The following is a 13,846-nucleotide window of genomic DNA, read 5'->3' as shown; positions in this document are numbered from 1 at the left end:
CTTGTAACTGTTAATGTTGATGACATCATGAGATGAACAGTCTGGGAGGAGTTACTGAGTTGAACTAACATTGGTAGCAAAAGTCAGCCTAGATTACTTCAGCTTTAAAACTGCATAGTAGACTCATGACTAAGATCACATCATGGGGAGTCAGGGAACAAAAAGCAGAATAGATAGTAAGCTGACTACTTGGCCATGTGAGCCGCATGGAAGATGGCAGGATCCCCAAAGACACATTGTACAGCGAGCTCGCCACTGGTATCAGTCCCACCGGCCGTCCATGTCTCCGCTATAAAGACGTCTGCAAACGCGACATGAAATCCTGTGACATTGATCACAAGTCGTGGGAGTCAGTTGCCAGCGTTCGCCAGAGCTGGCGGGCAGCCATAAAGACGGGGCTAAAATGTGGCGACGCGAAGAGACTTAGTAGTTGGCAGGAAAAAAGACAGAGGCGCAAGGGGAGAGCCAACTGTGCAACAGCCCTGACAAACAAATTTCTCTGCAGCACCTGTGGAAAAGCCTGTCACTCTAGAATTGGCCTTTATAGCCACTCCAGGCGCTGCTTCACAAACCACTGACCACCTCCAGGCGCGTATCCATTGTCTCTCGAGATAAGGAGGCCCAAAAAGAAAAAAGAAACAGAAACAGAGTAGCTGTCAAATATAGTTACTCAACCTGGCAAAGGTGGGAAGTGGTGTTCTACAAGGATCAGTGCTGGGACCACTGTTGTTCACGATTTACATAAATGATTTGAATTTAGGATCAGAAGTACAATTTCAAAATTTGCAGATGATACCAAATTGGGGGATGTAGTTAATATAGAGGAGGACTGTGACAAAATACAGGAAGATATTAATAAACTTGCAGAATGGGTGTAATTGACAAATTAACTTCAATATAGATAAGTTCACTAATATCCTTTAAGGAAGGAAATCTGCCGTCCTTACCTGGTCTGGCCTACATGTGACTCCAGATCCACAGCAATGTGGTTGACTCTTACATGCCCTTTGAAATGGCCTAGCAAGCCACTCAGTTGTATCTAACCGCTACGAAGTCAATAAAAAGGAATGAAACCGGACAGACCACCCGGCATCGACCCAGGCACCAGAAACGACAACGGCAAACCCAGCCCTGTCAATTTTGCAAAGTCCTCCTTACTAACATCTGGGGGCTTGTGTCAAAGTTGGGAGAGCTGTCCCACAGACTAGTCAAGCAACAGCCTGACATAGACATACTCATGGAATCATACCTGACAATGTCCCAGACTCTGCCGTCACCATCCCCGGGTATGCCCTGTCCCAGCAGAGGTGGCGGCACAGTGGTATACAGTAGGGAGGGAGTTGCCCTGGGGGTCCTCAACATCGGCTCTGGACCCCATGAACTCTCATGGCATCAGGTCAAACATGCACAAGGAAACCTCCTGCTGATTACCACTTACCGCCCTCCCTCAGCTGATGAGTGCCACTCCATGTGATCCCTTAACTCCTCCATGTTGAACACCACTTGGAGGAAACACTGAGGGTGGCAAGGGCACAGAATGTACTCTGGGTGGGGGACTTCAATGTCCATCACCAAGAGTGGCTTGGGAACACCACTACTGACCAAGCTGGCCGTGTCCTAAAGGACATGTCTGCTAGATTAGGTATGCGGCAGGTGGTGAGGGAACCAAGAGGGGAAAACATATTGACCTCGTCCTCAAAAATCTGCCTGCCGCAGATGCATCTGTCCATGACAGTATTGGTAGGAGTGACCACCGCACAGTCCTTGTGGAGACAAAGTCCCGCCTTCACAATGAGGATACCCTCCTTCGTGTTGTGTGGCACCACCACCTTGCTAAATGGGCTAGATTTCGAATAGATCTAGCAATGAAAAACTGGGCATCCATGAGGCGCTGTGGGCCATCAGCAGCAGCAGAATTGGACTCAACCACAATCTGTAACCTCATGGCCCGGCATATCCCCCACTCCACCATTACCATCAAGCCAGGAGACCAACCCTGGCTCAATGAAGAGTGCAGGAGGGCATGCCAGGAGCAGCACCAGGCATACCTCAAAATGAGGCGTCAACCTGGTGAAGCGACAACACAGGACTATCTGCGTGCCAAACTGCGTAAGCAGCATGCGATAGACAGAGCTAAGCGATCCCAGAACCAACGGATCAGATCTAAGCTCTGCGGTCCTGCCACATCCAGTCATGAATGGTGGTGGACAATTAAACAACTAACTGGAGGAGGTGGCTCAACAAATATCCCCATCCTCAAAGATGGGGGAGCCCAGCACATCAGTGCGAAAGATAAGGCTGAAGCATTGGCAACAATTTTCAGCCAGAAGTGCCGAGTTGATAATCCATCTCGGCCGCCTCCAAAAGTCCCCAGAATCACAGATGCCAGACTTCAGCCAATTCGATTCACTCCACGTGATATCAAGAAACGATTGAAGGCACTGGATACTGCAAAGGCTATGGGCCCTGACAATATTCCGGCAACAGTACTGAAGACCTGTGCTCCAAAACTTGCCGCGCCCCTAGCCAAGCTGTTCCAGTACAGCTACAACACTGGCATCTACCCTGAAATGTGGAATATTGCCCAGGTATGTTCTGTACACAAAACGCAGGACAAGTCCAACCCGGCCAATTACCGCCCCATCAGCCGACTCTCAATCATCAGTAAAGTGATGGAAGGTGTCATCAACAGTGCCATCAAGCGGCATTCGCTTAGCAATAACCTGCTCTGTGACACTCAGTTTGGGTTCCGCCAGGGCCACTCAGCTCCTGACCTCATTACAGCCTTGGTTCAAACATGGACAAAAGAGGTGAGGTGAGAGTGACTGCCCTTGCCATCAAGGCAGCATCTGACCGAGTATGGCATCAAGGAGCCCGAGCAAAGCTGAGGTCAATGGGGATCAGGTGGAAAACCTTCCGCTGGTTGGAGTCATACCTAGCGCAAAGGAAGATGGTTGTGGTTGTTGGAGGTCAATCACCTCAGCTCCAGGACATCACTGCAGGAGTTCCTCAGGGTAGTGTCCTTGGCCCAACCATCTTCAGCTGCTTCATCAATGACCTTCCTTCAATCATAAGGTTAGAAGTGGGGATGTTCGCTGATGACTGGACATTCAATGGCATTACCATCGCTGAATCCCCCACTATCAACATCCTAGGGGCTACCATTGACCAGAAACTGAACTGGGGTAGCCATATAAATACAGTGGCTACAAGAGCAGGTCAAAGGCTAGGAATTCTACAGCGAGTAACTCACTTCCTGACTCCCCAAAGAGTGTCCACCATCTACAAGGCAAAAGTCAGGAGTGTGATGGAACATTCTCCACTTGCCTGGATGTGTGCAGCTGCAACAACACTCAAGAAGCTCGACGCCATCCAGGGCAAAGCAGCCCGCTTGATTGGCACCCCATCCACAAACATTCATTCCCTCCACCACCGACGCACAGTGGCAGCAATGTGTACCATCTACAAGATGCACTGCAGCAACGCACCAGGGCTCCTTAGACAGCACCTTCCAAACCCGCAACCTCTACCAACTAGAAGGACAAGGGCAGCAAATACATGGGAACACCACCACCTGCAAGTTCCCCCCCAAGCCACACACCATCCTGACTTGGAACTATATCGCCGTTCCTTCACTGTCGCTGGGTCAAAATCCTGGAACTTCCTTCCTAACAGCACTGTGGGTGTACCTACCCCACATGGACTGCAGCACTTCAAGAAGGCAGCTGACCACCACCTTCTCAAGAGCAATTAGGGATGGGCAATAAATGCTGGCCTGGCCAGCGACGCCCACATCCCATAAATGTATAAAAAGAAAGTGAGGTAGTGCATTTTGGTAGGAAGAATAAGGAGGCCATATACTCCATGGAAAATAAGTGTCAAAATGGGGCAAAGGAGTTGGTCAATCTGGGGATACAAATCTCTAAAAGTAGCAATGCAGAATAATAAGGCCATAAAAAAGCAAACAAAGCACCAAGGTTCATATCTGGAGGGATAGAATTGAAAACCAGAGAAGTTATGTTCAACTTCCATAGAACCTACATTGTGTACTGTAGAGAGTTCTGGTCTCCATATTATAAAAAGGATACAGAGACACTGGAGAAGGTGCAAAGTAGATTTCCTAAAACAATACTATAAGAGAGGTGACACATGTCAGGCAAAACTGAACAGGCTGGAGCTCTTTTCTCTAGAAGGAAAAGATTGAGGGATCACCTGATAAGAGGTCTCCAAGACTGCAAAATGATTTGGTAGGATAGATGTAGGAATTGTAGAAAGGGCAAAGTGTGACAGTGAGTACAATGACAGAAGACTACAAGAGTGGAGCTATTAAAGGTAAAAGGAGGTAGCTAGTGGCTAGAATTTTGAGGGAAAAAAATGCAAATCTAAAAAAAAGCAAGAAAGAGAATTTTTACTGCCCACTGAAGGCATGGAAGGGATCAAGTTGTAGTGATTCAGACATTACACTGTGAGAATGCAGACTATTTGCCCTGAGGACTGAAAGAAATTAATAAGTTTAGAGTGGACTCATCAGCTAAATTGTAGATTCGGTTAAAAATCCACAAAGCAGGTCATTGATATGAAGACAGACAGAATGAGAAAAGAACCTAGTCATGGGGAACCCCTATGTTACTGATAATTCTATGTAATGTTGTCATTTTTAAACAGAGGTACTTGATAGTGACCCTCTCCTTGCCCCATCAGTCCCTTGTGATTTTTCAATCTGGTCTCTCCTAGATCTCACAGTGAGCTTCACTCACTGTCCACACTGCTATCTTGTACTCTCCTGAAGAAGCCGGACTGTGACAATGAAAAGCACAGAGAATAACAGAAAAGATGGAATAAAGATTTTAATATAGACTTCCTGTGAATTGTCCTCTCTTTTACCTTCAATTTCTTTTCAATCACAGCTGGTCAGGAGATTACTACAGCAGATATATTGCTACTTGACAGATACTCTGGTATGGGAGCCAGAATTCCAAGTTCCTTTGTTACATAATATAACTGAATCCTGAAAAAATGCAAAGGTAGTTTGCCAAGCAGCCTTGCGCCTGGACCAGGTTTCTCTAAAATGCAAGTAAAAGAAATGAATTTTCAAACTCTTATGCCACAGGCCTTTTTAATGCTTATTCAACTATTCCTTCTGAATAAAAGTAGAAAACCTGCATACATGGGGAGAAGGAAATAAAGGGATATGGGAGCAAGGTAGGGAAGAGTTCATTAAAGGAAACTTTGAGTACTGGCATTGACCAGTTGGGCCAAATGACATGGTTCTGTAGATTCTATGTAAACATCAAATTTTAGGGGAAAAAAGTTAGCTTCTTGTGGTTTTAATTTGCTCTTAGTACACTGATTGTACACTAAATGAGATTTGTAGGTAATGTTTCCTCCCTTTCTGAGCTGGGTGCTAGATGAGGGGGGCACATCCGCCTTATTTGCTTATGATGGCCTTGCTTGAGACTACACAAAGCACAAGCAGTCGTCGGACCGTCTTTACTTCTGGGAAACCCCAGAAATCCCCAGGCAATGCAAATTCCTTTTCCCTTTTTCCTACACTCCACTTTGTCTGATCTGACTCGACCTATATTTTCTGAACCTGCCTGTATTTTATGGTTCAGATTATTTAATTAGGTCATACACTCCCCAAATACAGGAAACTGTAGTCTTTAGCCCCAGGAACAGTGTCCAGTAATAAAAGATAAAAGGTGCTGATCTTCAACCAACTTACTTTTCTTGCTGGCTGTCCCTTCACATATCCTATGATCTGAGTAGACCTGAGCACAGGGCCCAAGGCCCAGTTGGCACTGCAAAGAAATGATCACTTCCCCAGCATTGCCAGAGAGAAATGAGACAGGAGGCACCATTAAGGCCTGTGACCTCATTAGCAATGGATGATCTTACTTCCAGGCACAAACATTCCATCCACCACTGCCCCTGCAGCCCATTTGTATTTTGCAATGCCACCTTATAGCTTGGCCTTGAAACTTGCACAAGGGCATTAGTAAGCTCTTCCATCACATGCCAAAGAGATCTGAATCATAAAGGACAGTGTTTGGACACAACATTTATAACCTACATTTGGAGTCTGTCATTGAAAAAAGACAGACAGAAATGCACTTCACCTATTTTCATTGTGGTCCCAAATGTCAGAAGAGTTTTGAAAGACTATTTTCTCTGGGGAGGCAATGATGAGTCACCATCAATTTAAAATGGTTACTTAGAGAGTTAGGAGAAATTTCTTAATGCAGGGGGTTGGCAAAACATGGAATATTTGCCACAGGGTTGAGGCAGTGGCCATTTAATTTCTCTTAATGGGAAAATTAGAAAACTATTTGAAGTAGAGGAAAACACAGGGCTATGGGGAGAGTGTGGAGCATTGGGATTTGTTTTGGAGGGCACTAGCAAAGACCTGCACAGGTGGACCAAATGGCCTCATTCTATGCTGTTAAATATGATGACTCGAAGGTACTATTAAACAATTAGCATGTGCTTCACCTCTAACCATAGCTAAAACGCCTTATGGTATCTTGATTGATAAATTCCTGCCACAAAGTCTTAGCTGCATCTTAACAAAAGGTTTAGAGTTGTGCTTGATGTTATTGTCATTTGCCATCCACATATACACATACACTTTCCAGTAGGGTCATTGGGCAGCAATCAGGAAGATGAACCTTGAGGCAGAACAGCCAACTGAAGCATCCCAAATGTTTATTCTGGCCAAAGCCAAATAAACGCAGCACAGGAATTGATTTGTTTGGCTTGGTACTTCATCGTGCTGCACCTTTAGCCACAAGTTCATTGTTGAATCCTATTCACAGTGTTGCAATAAACCATGAAAATGATCTAGTTAAAACAAAAAAAAACACAAGGCAGGATTCTGGTTTCAACTGGCATTTATTGCATCCTCAAAACGATTGTAAAAAGCTGACTACAATCAGGTCACATTCTTTACTCACTGAAGTCAGTGGTTGAATATAAGCATGGAGCAACCTGTAATTGTCTCTTTCTTCATTCCCTGTCTCTGCACTGTGAACACCTGTTCTTGTTTAGATGCAGCTCTCTCCACATTCACAGAGTTTGTTGGAATTGTCTGACAGCGCCGTGCTAGCCTTGCAAGGTGGGGGATTCTACATTCCACGGAATTTCAAAACTGCAGCACAAAGTACAATCTGCTTCTTTTGCAATGCTTTTATAAGCAGGAATCTCCAGCCAAGAGTTCTGGTCAAAGCCAGGAATCACATCAAACGAGTTTAAATCCAGCATGATCGGGTGCATTTTTGCAGGGTCAAAGATACGCACAGCTTTCAGGAACATATGAACATACGCACATATGAACATATAAATTAGGAGCAGGAGTAGGCCACTCGGCCCTTCGAGCCTGCTCCGCCATTCAATAAGTTCATGGCTGAACTGATTAATCCACATTTCCAACTACCTCCGATAACCTTTCACCCCCTTGCTTATCAAGATCTATCTACCTCTGCCTTAAAAATATTCAAAGACTCTGCTTCCAATGCCTTTTGAGGAAGAGACAACCAAAGACTCACGACCCGTTGAGAGAAAAAAGTTCTCCTCATCTCTGTCTTAAATGGGTGACCCCTTATTTTTAAACAGTGACCCCTAGTTCTAGATTCTCCCACAAGGGGAAACATCCTTTCCACATTCACCCTGTCAAGACCCCTCAGGAACTTATATATTTCAATCAAGTCGCCTCTTACTCTTCTAAATTCCAGCGGATACAAGCCTAGCCTGTCCAATCTTTCCTCTTTAGACAGCCCGCCCATTCCAGGCACTACACCTTCTCTGTACTGCCTCCAACGCATTTACATCCTTCCTTAAATAAGACGACCTGTACTGTACGCAGTACTCCAGATGTGATCTCACCAATGCCCTGTATAGCTGAAGCATAACCTCCCTACTTTTGTATTCAATTCCCCTCACGATAAACGATAACATTCTATTAGCTTTCCTAATTATGTGCTGTACCTGCATACTAACCTTTTGCGAATCATGCACTAGGACACCCAGATCCCTCTGCCTCTCAGAGCTCTGCAATCTCTCATCATTTAGATAATATGCTTCTTTTTTATTCTTCCTACCAAAGTAGACAATTTCCCACTTTCCCACATTATACTCCATTTGCCAGGTCTTTGCCCACTCACTCAACTTATCTATATCCCTTTGCAGCCCGCTTATGTCCCCTTCACAAGTTAGTTTCCTACCTATCTTTGTGTCATCAGCAAATTTAGCAACCATACCTTCGGTCCCTTCATCTAAGCCATTAATATAAATTGTAAAAAGTTGAGACCCCAGCACAGATCCCTGTAGCACACCACTCGTTACATCCTGCCAACCACAAAATGACCCATTTATGCCTACTGTCTGTTTCCTGTTAGCTAGCCAATCTTCTATCCATGCCAATATGTTGCCCACCATACCATGAGCTTTTATTTTCGGCAATAACCTTTGATGTGGCACCTTATCAAATGCCTTCTGGAAATCTAAGTGCAATACACATCCACCGGTTCCCCTTTATCCACAGTACATGTCATTCCCTCAAAGAACATCAATAAATTGGTTAAACATGATTTTCGTTTCACAAAATCATGTTGACTTTGCCTGATTACCTTGATTTTTTCTAAATGCCCTGCTATAACGTGTTTAATAATAGCTTCTAACATTTTCCCTAAGACATAGGTTAAGCTAACTGGACTCTAGTTTCCTGCTTTCTGTCTCTCTCCCTTTTTGAATAAAGGGGTTACATTCACTATTTTCCAATCTAACGGAACCTTCCCCGAATCTAGGGAATTTTGGAAAATTAAAACTAACGCATCAACTATCTCACTAGCCACTTCTTTTAACACCCTTGGATGAAGTCCATCAGGGCCGGGGACTTGTCAGCCCGCAGGTCCAACAATTTGTTCAGTACCACTTCCCTGGAAATTGTAATTTTCTTGAATTCCTCCCTCCCTTTCATTTCCTGACTTACAGCTAATACTGGGATGTTACTTGTATCTTCAACAGCGAAGACCGATGCAAAATACCTGTTCAATCATTCTGCCATCACCTCATTATCCATTATTAGGACCAACGCTCACTTTGTTAACTTTTCTTTTTTAAATATCTATAGAAACTCTAACTATCTGTCTTTATATTTCTTGCTAGTTTTTTTCTCATACTCTAATTTTACCTTCCATATCAATTTTTTAGTCATTCTTGGCTGTTTTTTATATTCTGTCCAATCTTCTGACCTGCCTCCCATCTTTTGCACAATTGTATGCTTTTTCTTTAAGTTTGATACTATCTTGAACTGTTTTAGTTAACCATGGATGACAGGTCCCACCCTTGGAATTTTTATTTATCGTTGAAATGTATCTTTTCTGTGTATTCTGAAATATCCCGTTAAATGTCTGCAACTGCATCTCAATTGACCTATCCCTTAACCTGATTTGCCAGTTCACTTTAGCTAGCTCTGTTTTCATGCCCTCATAATTGCACTTATTTAATTTTAAAACACTAGTCTTGGACCCACTCTTCTCTCCCGCAAACAATGTAAAATTCAATCATATTATGATCGCTGCTACCTAGGGGCGCCTTAACTATGAGGTCATTAATTAATTCTATCTCGTTGCACAATACCAGGTCTAGTATAGCCTGCTCTCTGATTGGCTCCAGAATGTATTGTTCCAAGAAATTATCACAAAAACATTCTATATACTCATCTAGGCTAGGCTACCTCGGCCCATCTGATTTTTCCAGTCTATATGTAGGTTAAAACCCCCCATAATTATCACTGCACCCTTCTGACAAGCTGCCATTATTTACTTTATACCCCATCCTACAGTGTGGTTAATGTTAGGTGACCTGTACACCACTCTCATCTCTACCCAAACTGCTTCTACGTCCTGGTCTCCTGAACTTAGGTTATCCCTCTCTATTGCGCTAATACTACTAATTAACAGAGCTACCCCTCCACCTTTTCCTAGCTTCCTGTCCTTCCTAAATGCCATGAACCCTTCAATATTCAGGTATCAATCTAGGTCCTGCAGCCATTTCTCTGTAATGGCTTATTTATTTCTATTTGTGCTCTCAGTTCATCTCTTTTGTTTCAAATGCTACATGCATTCAGGTACAGAACCTTTAGTTTTATCCTATTATTTTTGTAACCTCTACCCTTATCTGTTGATTTACTCTTAGATTTGTATGCTCGGTCCCTTCCTGTCACAGTCTGTTTATCATTTCCCATATCATTTCTCTCTTGCTACTCTACTCCTTGATTTACCATATCTTCCCAAATTTGATCCCTTGCTCCCACTATTCTGTTAAAAACCCTTGCCACAGAAGGTTGTTTAAAGCTCTGAGTCGCCTTTTCTTCATCGCTTGACTCTTAGCACGAATATTGTTTGAGCTTCTTTGCCATGCAAGAAAACACCTGTAGACCACAGGAATGTAATTCAGCGTCATTAATGTTGATCGTTTGACTGCGATTCAGCCCAGAACAGTACATCCATTACTTTATTGTAAGCTTTGAGGATTGTGACGTGTCGAGATTCAAACCAAGTGATTAAACCCATGCATTCTTGGCAAACTGAACCTCCTCATTAAGCTGAGCATCGGTTAGAAGGGTAACAATGTCTGTTAAAACCTGTGGTTTCAGTGCCAGTGTGAACTATCCTGAGACAAAGTCTGAGTAATATTTCAGGTGAGCTGCATGATACTGTACTGCCCGAAATCAAGAATTCCAACGTATAACTACTGGCTTTGGAGGAAGGGCGATGCTTTGTTCCCCAATTTCAGCTGCATTTGCATTGTGTTCCCTGTATCAAAGCTTGCAGCTGGAGCAGTGTTTGAAGATCTTTTTAATGCAGCTGAGCAGTTCGTCAATTTCACCAAACTCGCTTTTCCACTACTCACTGACAAGAGAAATTATATGTGCATTACATATAATATTGACAGCATTTGGCATGACACCTTGGAGCACAAATTTGAAAGATTTTGTCATGCAAGTTGCATTGTCACTAATAAAAGCAGGCGCTCCGTTGAAATCTACACCGTATTTTGAAACAGTTTTGAATATCACTTGGGAAAATGTAGTGTAATTAACAGCTCCTAAACGGACGCAATATACGAGCACTGTTAGCTTTCCTAACTGTACATCTTCAGCCTTACCAGGCATAAAATCGAACAAAATATACAGCGCATGGTTGTCTTGCTCATCGGTGGACTCAACACAAATAATTGCAAAAGACTCATATGTGTTCATCTGAGACATCTCTGAACAATGTGTAGCAAAAATCTTTGGTAGGTAGTCCTGTCAGTTTATTTGCACTTGGCAAACAACCACCATTTTGCACATTACATTGCAGCTTTAGGTGACCAAGTTTTTCCAATGGTATGTTGGTGTTTGCAAAAGCATCCACAAGTTCCACTGTAACCAACTGATGATTTTCTGAGCTCTGTCGATTTCTTAAAAAGTTCATTTTCCAGCAGTGCTCTCTTTCTGCTGCAATGGCTTTCAGACTCTAAGTGGCGTTGAGCCGTTGATCACTCTGTCTGATCCAATGAAACATAGTGGCTTGCACAAAACAGTATTTCACCACCAGCATGCAGAATTCGGCTTCCAAATTCTTTCACTCAATGTGCTGCAGTAATGGCTGCGGCCATTTTTGATTTGCTCAATCTGGCATTCTCACTTATCTGCCAATATTTGACTGCTTCTCTCAAAACTGCACCTGAAGCCCACTCTCACCTACTGCTTTTTAAAAAAAAATTCATTCATGGGATGTGGGCATCGTTGGCTAGGCCAGCATTTATTCCCATCCCTAATTGCCCTCGAGAAGGTGGTGATGAGATGCCTTCTTGAACTGCTGCAGTCTATGTGGGGTAGGTACACCTGCAGTACTGTTGGAAAGGGAGTTCCAGGATTTTGATCCAGCGACAGTGAAGGAACGGAGATATAGTTCCACGTCAGGATGGTGTGTGGCTTGGAGGGCAACTTGCAGGTGATGGTGTTCCCATGCATCTGTTGTCTTTGTCCTTCTAGTTGGTAGAGGTCACGGGTTTGGAAGGTGCTGCCCAAGGAGCCTTGGCGAGTTGCTGCACTGTATCTTGTATATGGTACACACCGCTGTCACCGTGCATCGGTGGTGGAAGGAGTGAATGTTTATGGATGGGGTGTCAATCAAGTGGGCTGCTTTGTCCTGGATGATGTCTACCTTCCTGATTGTTGTTGGAGCTGCACACATCCAGGCAAGTGGAGAGTATTCCATCACACTCCTGACTTATGCCTTGTAGATGGTGGACAGGCTTTGGGGAGTGAGGTGGTGAGTTACTCGCTTCAGGATTCCTACCTCTGACTTGCTCTTGCAGCCATGGTATTTATATGGCTACTCCAGTTCTGATCAATGGCAACCCCCTAGGATGTTGATGGTGGGGGGGGGATCCAGCGATTGTAACGCCATTGAATGTCAAGGGGAGATGGTTAGATTCTCTCTTGTTGGAGATGGTCATTGCCTGGCACTTGTGTGGTGCGAATGTTAGTTGCCACTTATCAGCCCAAGCCTGGATATTGTCCAGGTCTTCCTGCATTTCTACACGGTCTGCTTCAGTATCTGAGGAGTTGCAAATGGTGCTGAACATTGTGCAATCATCAGCAAGCATCCCCACTTCTGACTTTATGATTGAAGGAAGGTCATTGATGAAGCAGTTAAAGATGGTTAGGACACTACCCTGAGGAACTCCTGCAGTAATGTCCTGGAGCTGATATGATTGACCTCCAACAACCACAACCATCTTCCTTTGTGCTAGATACAACCAGCGGAGAGTTTTCCCCCTGATTGCCATTGACTCCAGTTTTGATAGGGCACCTTGGTGCCATACTCGGTCAAATGCTGCCTTGATGTCAAGGGCAATCACTCTCACCTCAGCTCTTGAGTTCAGCTCTTTTGTCTATGTTTGAACCAAGGCTGTAATGAAGTCAGAAGCTGAGTGGCCCTGGCGGAACCCAAACTGAGCGTCACTGAGCAGAACATTGCTAAGCAAGTGCCACTTGATAGCAATGTTGACGACCCCTTCCATCACTTCACTGATGTTTGAGAGTAGACTGATGCAGGGGGGTTATTGGCTGGGTTGGACTTGTCCTGCTTTTTGTGTACAGGACATACCTGGGCAATTTTCCACATTGCAGGGTAGATGCCAGTGTTATAGCTGTACTGGAAAAACCTGGCTAGGGGTGCAGCAAGTTCTGGAGCACAGATCTTCAGTACTATTGCCGGAATAGTGTCAGGGCCCATAGCCTTTGCAGTGTCCAGTGCCTTCAATCGTTTCTTGATATAATGCAGAGTGAATTGAATTGGCTGAAGACTGGCATCTGTGATGCTGGGGACTTCAGGAAGAGGCCGAGATGGATTATCAACTTGGCACTTCTGGCGGAGGATTGTTGCAAATGCTTCAGCCTTATCTTTTGAACTGATGTGCTGGGCTCCCCCATCAATGAGGATGGGGATATGTGTCGAGTCACCTCCTCCAGTTAGTTGTTTAATTGTCCACCATCATTCACGACTGGATGCGGCAGGACTGCTTAGATCTGATCCATTGGTTATGGAATCGCTTAGCTCTGTCTATCGCATGCTGCTTACACTGTTTGGCATGCAAGTAGTCCTGTGTTGCAGCTTCACCAGGTTGACACCTCATTTTGAGGTATGCCTGGTGCTGCTCCTGGCATGCCCTCCTGCACTCTTCATTGAACCAGGGTTGGTCCTCCGGCTTAATGGTAATGGTAGAGTGGGGAATATACTGGGCCATGAGGTTACAGATTGTGTTTGAATAGCATTCTGCTGCTGCTGATGGC

General features: G+C 44.4%; 1 protein-coding gene across 15 annotated transcripts in view; it reads right to left on the bottom strand.

Moving 5' to 3' along the window:
* The window catches only part of gtdc1 (glycosyltransferase-like domain containing 1), an 872,535-nt gene that overhangs the window by 712,301 nt on the left and 146,388 nt on the right, over positions 1-13,846 (bottom strand). The window lies entirely within an intron of this gene.

Source organism: Heterodontus francisci, chromosome 7 (assembly GCF_036365525.1).
Source record: "Heterodontus francisci isolate sHetFra1 chromosome 7, sHetFra1.hap1, whole genome shotgun sequence".
Classification (NCBI taxonomy): domain Eukaryota; kingdom Metazoa; phylum Chordata; class Chondrichthyes; order Heterodontiformes; family Heterodontidae; genus Heterodontus; species Heterodontus francisci.
The sequence above is the reverse complement of the archived record's forward strand: the minus strand, read 5'-3'. Positions and strand labels throughout refer to the sequence as shown.